We start from the raw sequence: 13471 nt of genomic DNA on the forward strand, positions 1-13471 counted from the left end.
GGATCCTGCAATGCTAGAGGAATTAAACATCATTGATAAAAAGGCTATCGAAGATCTACTCGCCCTCCAGAAGCCAGAGGGCTTCGTTCAAGATCTAACCCTGGGCCCTGATGTGCGTCAGCCACACTTCAAGAAGAGCAAACATATAGTAATATCATCTCATGCGAGACTCCACGGGGCATTACCCTATAACAATGAAAATGTTCATCAGAAATGCAGATACCTGTGAATGTAATTAGATAGAGGCTGTTCTTTTTTTTCTTTTCTTTTTTCTTTTTTGTAAACACCTATAACTAATTATGGATGAAGATATGACCGCTACAGAAATACAGGAAATCCTCAGTAGAATGGATAACTCTATATCAGATCCTACTGAGCTTGAAACATATCTGTTCTCTAATGACTCTATCGATGGGCTATTTAACATATCTCTAGATACACCACATGATATGATTGACGCTAACACAAATACCCTTGTAGATAGCCCGGTAGACTTGGAAGAATATCTTCTTTCGACAGAGATGAATAATGTAATTACAGCATTGAATAATTCTGTACAAATTACCCCTGTAACTGAAATCTTAGAAGAGGTTCAGTCAGGGGTAGGGTCGCCCCCTGCTCAGGTCAACAATGATTCATTACTCATAGATATACAAGAGACTGAGTTTAATCTTCTAAATCTAGGCGTTTTCATGAATGGTTATGATGGTAACCCTCCAGAAGATTCAACTGAACTAGACGAACTCTTTGCAGAATTAGAAGATTTACAAACATCAGTCCCACCGTGCATGCACATTCAATCTCCTGCACACATCGTAAATCACGCCCGTCAGTAACACCTCTAACAATCCCTTCGACACCTCTCTCAACTGATGAGAGCCATATACCAACACCGCTGGGGACACCTTTATCATCCTCATCATCTCCTCACTCAAGCGCGGACAACCCTGCAGCGAGCCCTGTACAACAGGTCGTGGCATGGCAGGAGTACATAACAGAGAACCTTTTAATAATACAGAGATAAGAGAGCACTTCAACTTCCAACCAATGAATGGCGTACCAGACTTCCGTATATTCCATGATAATGTCGTGGCCACCATGGAACGTATGTTAACAAGACTCCAAAGTGATACAAATGATAAGGACATCATACAGATATCCTTAACAGGAGAGGGTGTGGGAGACAAGGTCTATAAACTCCTACGAAACGGCCGTGAGAATCTTAATGATTTTGACCAGATACTCGAACATTTAGTGCAATCAAATCTAGCACTTCTCGCTGATACGTCTTTACAACTAGTAGCCCAGATCGTGCGCTGCCCTACGGGGAAAGGGACCAAAAGAAAAATTGAGGGTCTATTAACTAGCGAACTCCTCCCTAAGAAGAGACGTTTCTTAAACATCATAAGTAACCCAAACGATCAACAATGCTTCGCAACGAATGTGGCAATGCTCCTAGATCCATCTATAAATCAGGATGTGGCTTACCTGCGCGGCAGAGATTTACATAAACTTGCAAATCTCCCTGAAGGGGCTGTAGCCTTTACCGATATACAACGCTTCGAGAGGGCTCTAAATCGTCCTATAGTTGTATTCTTCCGAAATGCTAAAGGTTTGTCGCATTATAAATCGGGGTTTGAAGGACCAGAACCTACCCTGCATTTACTGCTGCACTGTGAACATTACTACGGTATAACCAAACTAAATTCGTTTTTGGGTACAACATACGTGTGTCCTGGATGTTTTGCTGGGTACACTAGAAAGGGAGCGCACAGTTGTAAGACTACCTGCAGTATTTGTCATAACGTTCAATGTCACACCAAACCAAAAGCGTTACTGAAATGCAAGGATTGCAATCGGATTTGTCAATCGTCTTTCTGTTATGATGAACATAAAGCAAAGCGCTCAAACGTTCTAAAACAACGAAGTGTGTGTGAAACCTACAAAAAATTTGAAAAATGTGGTGAGATCGTCTACATCGCGGCCTCTAAACCCAAAGAGCACAAATGCAAAGTGCTTATCTGCTATACATGCATGGAGCCTTTAGCTGATGCGGCCGCCAGACGTGATCATTTCAAAACAGTACCCGTCGACACGAAGCCTAAAGCCAACATAGTGTTTTATGACATTGAGACATTTGTAGATGGTAACAACAAACATGTACCTTATCTCATATGTACTCAGACTAATAATCGAAAAGAATCATGGAAAGGACCCGACTGTGTTAAACGCTTCCTTAAACATTTTCGAAGACCACGCTATAATGGTTTCACGTTCATTGCCCACAATAGCCGCGGTTTCGATAGTTATCTGGTGTTAAATCCGTTGGTTAAAGACGGTTTAACCCCAGATCTAATCACACAAGGTAGTAAAATCCTATGTTTCGACGATAAAACATATCGACAGCGATATATTGACTCAGTGTCCTTTTTACCCATGAAGTTAGGTAAATTACCTCAAGCCATGGGGTTCAAGGACCAAGTGAAGGGTTATTTCCCACATTCGTTCAGCTCTCTAGAGAACCTAGAGTACATAGGTCCTTATCCACCACCAGCGGATTATAACCCTGATCGAATGTCCTCGTCAGAACGAGAGAAATTTTTTCTCTGGTACGCTAGCGTTAAGACAGGTGTCTTTAATTTTGCAACAGAGGCGAAACGTTATTGTACCAACGACGTAGATATCCTTAGCCGTGGCTGTCTGAAATTTCGGGACGATTTCATTAAAGAAACATCAGTCGATCATTTTCAGTCAATTACCATCGCCGCGGCCTGCTTACGAGTTTTCAAAACAAAATATCTAAAGCCAGAGACCTTAGCCATACCGGATCCCGACAACTATAGAAGTCAGAAATGTTACTCTAATGCTGCCATACAATGGATTGAATACATGTCTAAAAAACATGGTATTTCTATATGTATGGAGAGATGTACACAGATAGTCTAGCTAAGATAGCTGATTTAAAGACCATGTACGGTCTTGATACAACGGTCATATGGGAGCATGAATGGAAGGAATTGAAAGATACAGACGTACAAGTCATAGCTTTCCTAAAACAATACCCGGCCAGTCTAACCGAACAACCTTTGAACCCTCGAGATGCTTTGTATGGAGGTCGTACATCTGCTATAAGACTACGTTACATAACCACACCTGATGAGACAATATCGTACAATGACGTGTGTTCTTTATATCCGCACGTGATCCGCAGTTCCGAATATTTCTACCCCACCGGACACCCCGTTATTATACGAAGCGATTTCAAAGACCTAAACATTTATTTCGGGTTGATCAAAGCCACTGTCATACCCCCTAGAGAGCTATACTTTCCGGTATTGCCCTACCGAGGGAACGGTAAACTCCTTTTCCCCTTGTGTCGAACGTGCGCTCTCGCGAATAATCAGAATACTGACTGCCTACACACAGATGTAGAGAGATCATTAACAGGTGTATGGATTACCCCTGAGTTTAACAAAGCTATAGAGTTAGGTTATCGCGTAGCAGAGATTTCACGGAACGTAGTAACGATATCTTTGCCTCTTACATCCAAGCTTTTCTGAAGGGCAAGACCGAAGCTAGCGGATATCCCACTGATGTGGTCACCGAGGTTGATAAAGATCGATACATTGCCGAATACTAGAGACACAAGGGTATACTATTAGATAAAGCATCAATCTCTTCGAACCCTTCAAAGAGGTGTCTGTTCAAATTGATGCTGAATTCCTTTTGGGGGAAATTTGCGCAACGCTCTAATTTACCACACACGGTATTCTTAAGAGACCCTTCCGAGTTTTTCAAACTTTTATTCTCAGAAGAGTACGATGTAAAATATATGGCATTCCTGAGCGATAATGTGGCATTAGTTCAATGGTGTTACACAGAGCGTCATCTTCTCAATCAAAGAAACACCAACATTTTCATCGCATCCTTTGTGACAGGCTACGGACGTACACATTTGCATATCTGCATAAACTTGGTGAAGATGTTTTATATCACGATACTGATAGTGTGATTTATAAGACACATAAGGATAGCGAGAGTCTACCTCTGGGGTCCTACCTAGGCGAGTTGACTAGTGAGCTACGACCGGGGGCAGTGGCGGCCGGTGGGTGCTTCGCCACTAGGGGCGCTATACCAAACATTTTGCAAACATGTACAGTACCCAACAGACTCATGGCAAGACGTGAGCGATTCGACTCATGCTCACGGCAATGAATCGGCTCTTATGAACGAGTCGCTCAGCTGTTACTACAACAACACACAACCAGTCAAATAAAGTATAGTCTAGACTCTAATTCACAACTTGAAACACAATATATAAATAGAAAAGTTAGAAACAAAACTCGCCCCGTCTCCAAACACAGGCAGATCTCTCCCTCTCTCCTTCTCTCTCTCACACACAGCGCGACGTGGAATCAATTCGTTACACAATCAGACCTATTATATACCAAGAATAACTTCAGTATGAGTACAGGGCTGTACACATATTTTGCATATTGTTAAACGAGCCAAGGCTAGCTATTAAACTATCGATATGAATCGAAAATCTGGGACCCTGATGTAAACAAGACAAACGTCTTTCTCTGGTCTGCATCCCCTTAACAATTGTGTGTATTGAGCCGTACTGTATTGTACCCATTCTGCAATCTGTTAATAAAGTTCTCATTCATTCATTCAAACATAGACGATATTGAACAAGCCATAATCCACGTATTTTCAATCCGAGAGAGCTGCAGTAGTTAAATCAATGAGCCATCGACACAGTCAGTGTGGTAACGTTATTATTGCATCCAAGATTGATACACGGCTGGCTAGGCAGTTGGTAGTCATAGTCTTGTGTTATAAAATAAATAAACAATCAGCAATGTCTCGCTTCATGAATGGCCAGCAGTAGCCTAACAGTACTGCTCCTAAAAAAAACTATTTACAAACGTTAACGTTAACCACAGAGAGAGAGAGAGAGAGAGAGAGAGAGAGAGAGAGAGAGAGAGAGAGAGCGAGAGAGAGAGAGACTCACTGTTTAGTTGACACGTCCAGGGCTTGCCTTGATAAAGTGTATAATCCACTGTTGATGTACAGTATTCCAGACCACTGTCCACTGTGTCCAGACTGCATCCGCCATATAGCTTGTTAGCCAAGTGTTAGCTTGTTAGCAGTTGGTCACACAACACAAGTACTTCATTCCTTTGTCCATTTCCGAATTCAAACTACCTGGCGTTCTATCGCCATGCTCTAAGACAAACTCTAACCTTAACCAACTTTGAAAGAGTGCCTAAGCTTAACAGTCTAAAGAACTTGCAGTCACGGCACGCTCAGCTGCATGCATCTCACAACAACACAAATCTCTACCACCAACGGAGGACCAACCTAGGAATAACCTAGAATTGGAACATTAGAAATTGGATTCGGCCAATCAGAGATTGTCTCTGTGAAATTCTGCTACGGAAAAAAATACTGGCGTCGGCCAATCAGAGAGCGTCTCCGCGAAATGCGGCTACAGAAATTCTTGACGCTACTGGCTAGACCGCTTCAAATCGCGCCCGGATTCCAACATAATAGTCATATTTCAATGCACAACGCGTTATGCACTGATTGGCTGTGACGGATACAGCGATCAAACTGTGACGCACACTCAGAGCGCTATCGTGTCTAGCCCGGGCAGAGAAATACGAAAAAATAAAAAAAAATTAAAAAAAACAAGTGTTTTTTTATTTGAGATAATAACGTTATATTGTGCATTGGAAATACAAACATACTTAAAATGAGTAAATATTATTCATTTTAAACATGTTTATATTATTTATAGGGCTATAAAACAAAAAACAAAAAGATACTTTTTCTTGTTCTACTCTCATATAACCAGGCAGGGCCTGAAGGGGGGGCGGCGCCCTTGCGCCCCTAGTGGCAGAGCCGCCACTGACCGGGGGAATCCATCATAGACTGGGTGACTTGTGGACCAAAGTCATACGCCTATCTTACTAACCAAGATAACGTTGTTTTGAAAGCAAAAGGAATAACACAAACTTATGAGAGCTGTAAACAGGTTTCATTTGGGGGCATGTGTGGTTTAGTTGAAAACTATCTAAACCCTGACCATTCTGCACCCGAACACATCCTATACGCTGCCCAGTTCAGCATAAATAGATGTAAAAAAGATCTCTCTATCTCTAATGCCTCAGTCTTAAAAAAAAGTCAGAGTGGTTTACGATAAACGTAGGTTGTACTCTAACGGGACCACAAGACCTTTTGGGTATTGAGAGAGTAAAAATGGCCTTTACAGCAGAATATGATTTCGACCCCCGTTTAGAGCTTCCTATGTCTACAATTATAGCGGGCCCGAGTGGCTGTGGAAAAACATATCTTGTACAGAAACTATTGCAACATTGTACAGAATCTTTGTCGAATGTACCTGATAATATCGTGTGGATTTATGATTGTTACCAACCAATGTATGATGACTTGCTGAAAACAATAAAAATCACTTTTGTCAAAGGGTTGCCAGAATCATTCAACGATGAGACATTGTTCCCTAGCAGTATGGAACATCACCTAATTATTCTGGATGATATGGTATTCTCAGCGGGAGAGCATCTCGAAGTGGCTAAAATTTTCACCCAGTACAGACATCATCGTAAAATGAGTGTAATAATGCTTACACAGAATCTATTTCAACAGGGTAAACATAATCGTACAATTAGTCTTAATGCAAGCTACTTGATTTTATTTAAAAACCCTCGAGATAGATTACAACTTTCAGTATTAGCGGGCCAGATGTATCCGGGCGAGAGATCCTTCCTATTGGACAGTTTCAAAGAGGCTACTATCCAACCCTATTCCTACCTATTAATAGATCTACGTCCACAATGCCCTGATAAGTTGCGACTTAGAACCGGCTTACTACCCCAGGAAGGACCCCCTGTCGTCTACATTAGAAAATAGGAAACATGTCGTGTCGTATAAGGTCTCATATGTCTGTATTGAAAGCTTTATATAACACAACCCCCGCCATTCGGAAGCAGATGTTGGCTAGATCTTCACCCAATCTATTAAGGTGTATGTGTGAGATAGCATTAAATGTCCTGAAAGGTGTCATACCCCTTAAAAACGCACACACACAAACTACGAAGAAAAAAGAAAATCCTAAAGATATTAGCTGATAGCAAAATGTATCTTTCTAAAAAGAGAAGAGCCCTTATGCAAACAGGGGACGGGTTCTTTATCCCATTACTTAGCGCTGCCATTCCATTTCTGGCGTCTTTATTCACAAAAAAAAGCTAATAATGAGTAGCATGCAGAAAATGGTTCTTATCCCTAAAAGTCAATGGATCCAGGCCTCATCCAACGGGGTTATACCTCCTACTAACATCGCTGATAAAGCTTCAGATAAAATACATACAGGGATGTACAATATTCTGAACGACATTACAGTTAAAGAGGAACATGTGCTATCACCAGTTGACACCAACGCATCGCGACTACATAATCCGACTGTCTATGCAACGGATTCGGAAAAAGCTAAAAAAATGTATATTCTTCTGCATCGATATCTAGGTTTACTTAGACAGAAAGAGCAAGATACCTACAAGGCTCCACCTTTGGATACACTGATGGAAAGGCCAGAGGTCAGAAACCCTCACGATATAGAACAATTCGTTTCTGCACTCTCCGTTAGAAGTCAAGTAAAGGCACGGTTTATCCTACAACAACTAAATGTTCTACCCAACGAATCATGGAATCTTAGAGGCGAGTTTATTCATAAAGGCACAATCATTAAGGGGTCTCATATATTGGATTATCTAAAAACTCTGACTAGTATCTCTAAACATTCTACACCAGGCCCGGGTTATGATGTATTTCTACAAGCCTTATCTGAGGTTAATATACCTTTATCATATATAGGAAATAAAGAGGCACGTAATTCATTGAATGCTCTAAAGACTCGCTCTGGTGCTAATGAGGAGAGACTCTACGACATGAATTCACCCTCTGAAACTCCTATGCCCCGAAGAAAGAAGAGACGGATTAATGAAACAAATGGGGAAAGATCTAATATTAGAAAATGGCTCAGTGTGTGAAATGCATTTATGTTTTGTATTTTAAATTAAAAAAAAATAACAAAAAATACTTTCAGAATGTGTGTGTTTTATTATATTTGTTACATACGTTCATTTAACATTCTTAAACTACAGCACGCTTGTCTATGGACACCTTTGCATTTTAATATACATTTCTTATATTTTAGGACAAATTTCCTGACTAGGAGGTCATTTCTCAAAGTGTCCCCTGTATAATGTTTAAATATGATATCGTTCAGACTGTATCCTCTTGCTCTTTGACATAGAAAATATACACAATGATGTCCACAATAGGCTGAGAGTTCATTCTGCACACTACGAGTTGAATAATAATAGGATTCTGTAACATTTTGTTCTAGAAATTCTCGGATATGTGAAGGATATGCTTTAGAATTTGGACTAAGCCCGAAGGAATAAAAAAAGACACCCTCTCGCTCGTTATCAAGACTCACAGCGAGCCAGTGCACCCCTGGTTTATTGCTAGGATCCGTATTAACAATAAAATAGAAGGGTCTAATCAGTGTATTCTGTAAATTGCTTTTTAACTCATCACAGGCCCATACACCTTGAAAACGAGACCCCAACAAGGATGAACATAACATTTGTAATTCTACATTATTCATTTTCTAATAATAGTCTACCAACACTTGTCGTCGGTCATTGATTTCAAGAATTGAGTCAAAACAAGCATATACATATATATAGAGTTGCAGTGGTGTGTAGAGGCTGTTGGAATCTCATCTCCAGACGTAGATTCCCTGTAGATGCAGGTGAGGATGCTAGCCCATCCTCGTCTGGGTCCAGATTAAAATAATACAATCCATATCCTGCTAGAAAGTCACTTCGATCAAAAATCAGAGCAGAATCCTTCAGATGTCGGCCTGTGGCTGTGAATAAACTGTAGAACTCCCTAACAGCGTTCCCCTGTGCAAACTGAGGTTGATAAGCTTTTGAAGGAATCTGTCGTCCGTCTTGACTTAAGGCTGCATATTCTAAGTTAAAATGCTGGAAATTAAAAGGATTTCTATTAGGTACCCCGTTATAGGCCTCGTGCTCGACTAGAGTTAGTATTACGTACGTTGGCAGTAACCCCAAGAAAATATTCTCGTGGGTTGATACTGTAGAATTAATAGGAATCGAGAAGGTCTTTACATTATTACGTGATAATGGATATAGTGCATTCCCCTTCTGTAACGCTGATGCGTGACCTAACTGTACAGCCGGCGATATCGCAACCTTCTTGACAAATAATGTAGCACTAAGAATATGTAGAATGTAACCCCCATCGGCCGCTGACATTATACAGAAATCGTCTTTAGCCCTAGTGAGCTTTAATTTTAAATCAACCTTATTTAACAATAGACGATCGCTAGAAAATATATCTGAATGGATTCCTCCCAGGAGATGGAACTCTCTGGATAAAGCACATTCATGACCCCTGATTTTCAACCCCTTATTTCCCCCCTCCGCACCGATCCTAACATCCTCCATAGCACCGGCAGTATCTTTAGCGAATAAGCCAGCACTGAACTGGCTATTCAGACTATCCGGGGAGTAATTTAATAATGTCTCAATCATAGCCCTATAGGGATGTGTAGAACTAGACTGACTGATTAAACGATCCTGCACTGTGACATCTACTTGGCTAAAAATTGTATTTAGAGGGTAGTTGATTAGAGACATGTTAGCATTGGCAGCCAGATTAGTACCATCAGGATTGGTGATCTTGGCCTTTAAATATAATAACGTATTATTGAGATCCAAGTATCTCCCTAGTCAGAGCTGTTATAGGTGATATTTCAATATAATCGCTTCGTTCGATCGATAACTGTGTATATGGAGCTGCGAAAATATCCAGCTCGGACCTTGATCATTCTTGAGACCTATGGTGAATCATGCTTCAGTTAGAATATATCCTTAGCACGGACACGTTTCTTCGTCGGACGTCTTCTCTGACTAACGGCCCTAGCTCTACCTTTGTTCTTTTTATAAGACCTCTTATTCTTCCTAGCTGTCGATCTGCATCCAGGCGGTATCCTTCCTCTCGATGACCTCACGCCATACCCTGAACCGCTCTGTTCACCCATGTGGTATATTCTTAATGAATATCTAAGGTTATTTACAGCACAATGAGGTTGTTATCTGGAAGGAGGAAAAGGATAGTGATAGAAACATGGTCTCCTCCCCTGACTTAGTCAGATGAGAAATAAACGTGCAGTCCAGACAAAAGGAACTATAGTTCAACTCAACTGATTTATTTGCCAAAGGGCCAAAGGTGGATTAGCAATCAGGTACATACAGGAATTATTCATCATAAGACATGATTGTACAAAAGGTTTGATGAGGTTTATATAATCAAATAGCCCAGACACGGTGGCTCTTCACATCAAGACAGTTCTGCACATAAATAGTAGTCATATTATGTATGAAACGAGAATGTACTGAGCAATACACATGGTTGGTTAAACCTGGTCTAAGATTGAGTAACCGTCCCCTCTGTGGGGTGTGACTTATTTACATACAGTCTCCCCTGATTACAGTACATCTTTTCGCGTGGGGGTTGGGAATGTCTGTCTAACACCAATAATATCACTTTTGGCTAAGCCCTGCTTTTACATTATGGATTCTCTAATTATTCACACATATTAGTTATGAAATTCAATGTCAATATTACCACACCCATCCTAGTGGTCACTTTATGGATCACGTCATGTAAAACATATTTTCCGATATTTCTAGCAGCGGTCTTCACGTGGGGTTTAGCTATGTTAATACCAGTTTTAAGAAAAGGCATCACAAACTTGAATAATCTTGAGAAAATAGAACCCACGCCACCGCCATATTGTACCGGTGCCCCGGCGAATCCTGCTAACCCGTGCCCTACCTGATTTACATAATAATTAACGAACTGGCTGGGTTCGCCATAGGTCTCCATAATGTCTTTACTTCTTTTTATTATACGCTTACGTTCAGTGGTTTAAAATGTAATTTCACAATTACTTTCCCATACTTAAAAATTAACTAGTTTGTTTCTATCTGTCTTGATTTCTATTTGAATAGTATTTATATCGGTTTTTGAGACCCTCGAATAATGCACCTTATCATAACGTATGGTCACGATGTCTCCATACGTCCCTCTGATCTGCACAGTGGATAATAGAGGAACGAACGTGTCGCCGATGAGTTGGTGTTCTGAGAGGTTAGAATATAGAAACAGATTATATACACCAGAGCCTAGATCCGCTGGATGGGGTGCAACTGTATTAGCTAAATCATACCATTGGTTGCAATTTAATCCCAGAACATAACTGTTGTAAATTCCCCATTATTTGTTATGCTGTGTATTGTTATTTCCAGTCAGGCACTTCTTTGATGGCCCAGGGGTCCTATTATTTATAGTCTGGCATCTCTCTGGACAGCCCAGGGGTCCTAATGGGTTTAAATACAGCGGCCATCTTGCCGCCCATGTGTTCCATTGCTGTCTGCTTTCCCAGTGAGAGAGTGCGTTCATGAACTAAGTAAGTCACCAATAGCCTACAAATATAGTGCCTATGGTAATGATAGATACATGTCATATGTAGCCTGCCTTATGTGTTGAGATGCTGTGACATGCATGTGTGACTATGATTTGGTTTGCTACGTTGTGTTAATTCATGCTGCTAATTGAGCTATGCTAATGCCAATAATGCTATAGCATCTCTTCAGTTGTGTGTTCTGGATGCCATTGCATTCTGCCATTTACTTGTTATGTTTGGTCCATGCGGCCGATGCTAATATGCTAGATAGCATCTTTTCAGTTGTGTGCATTATGTTTGGTCCATGCGGCCAATGCTAATATGCTAGATAGCATCTTTTCAGTTGTGTGCATTATGTTTGGTCCATGCGGCCAATGCTAATATGCTAGATAGCATCTTTTCAGTTGTGTGCATTCTGCCGATTACTTGTTATGTTTGGTCCATGCGGCCGATGCTAATATGCTAGATAGCATCTTTTCAGTTGTGTGCATTATGTTTGGTCCATGCGGCCAATGCTAATATGCTAGATAGCATCTTTTGCTGTGTGTGTTCAGGTTATGATTAATAAGTATGTACCTCTGTTAATTATTGTGTGTTCTGCTTATCTGTTGCAGAACACCACTCACTCAATCTTTGATTGCTCCATCCAGCCCTACGACCTGGATGGAAGCACTCTTGAGATATCACTCAACAACAGAATCCTTAATAAAATACGAAAGGACTGTTCTCTGTGTCTGCGTCCGCTCTCTGACCGGGGTGTGCCATTCTGGATGAAGTGGCTCCAGCAAACCTTGCAAACAAACATTATATCTTCAATATTGGTCCTTCGAGCCGGAGAACGTCACCCACAACAGCGCCATGGACACGCAGAGCACAGCAGCAGATGAAAATGGAAGACGAGGAGGAAGGCTGCGACAGCTTCCAGCACACCTGCAAGGCTATCTGGTTAGCTTACCACAGTCCCTCATGCCTAATACTGCACCGCCTCTACCAGATGACAGCGAAGGTGCCACCGCACAGCAGCTGCGGTCACTCAGCCTGCAGACCGAGTTTGCAGCTACAGGTGACCAGCTCCACACTGCGCTCGGGCCCCCTCCCTGCCTCTCATTGCTGGGAGCAGTCGATCAGACGCGACACTGGGACCTATCACCGTATGCTAACACCCAGCCTGACCAGCTGGAAGTGTGTGTGGGGCTCACATCGCCATCCCCATCAGAGCAGAGCCACCACAGTCGGAGCCTAACAGGTGGCACCTCTGACGCAAGAGGACCTTGTTCTACCATGCCCCTACGCCTTCCACCACCATTGTCACATCATAGTCTGGGCGTCCCACCCAACCGCTCACCATGGTCGAGCTCGCTGCCACTAATACCTCTGCTGTGCCCAACAACTGCAACGTTACAGTCTCAAGCCACAACCTGTACACCGGGCCAAAGGCAGCAAGCCTACATGTCGACTCAGTCTCTACCGCCGACAGTAACCTCCGCACCGCTGTTCGGGGCAGCTCCGAGGCCCCCAGCACCCACCGCGATGAGTCTGGTCATGCCACAGTCTGACTTCGAGGTGATGCAAGCAGTGGGTCACGTGGGCCAGCAAATGCCAACGGTACCGAGTTACCAGCCTCCCTACCAGTCAAACCAGCCTGTGTCATCGACTGTGGAGAGAATGCATGGCAGCACACCAGCGGCCGCACAGACCCGGTATGAGCTTACGCCAATGAGATCTGCATATCAAATGCATCAAAATACTACAGCTACGCCTGCACAGCCTAATTATCAACCTCAGACTGCAACAGCACTCTACCCTGCACGATGGTTACCCACTGCAGCTGCTCTCCAGCCAGTGGGCCAACATACAGCAGGTGCACCTCAGCAGTCTACC

Source organism: Notolepis coatsorum (genome assembly GCF_963971535.1).
Source record: "Notolepis coatsorum genome assembly, chromosome: 3".
Taxonomy (NCBI): domain Eukaryota; kingdom Metazoa; phylum Chordata; class Actinopteri; order Aulopiformes; family Paralepididae; genus Notolepis; species Notolepis coatsorum.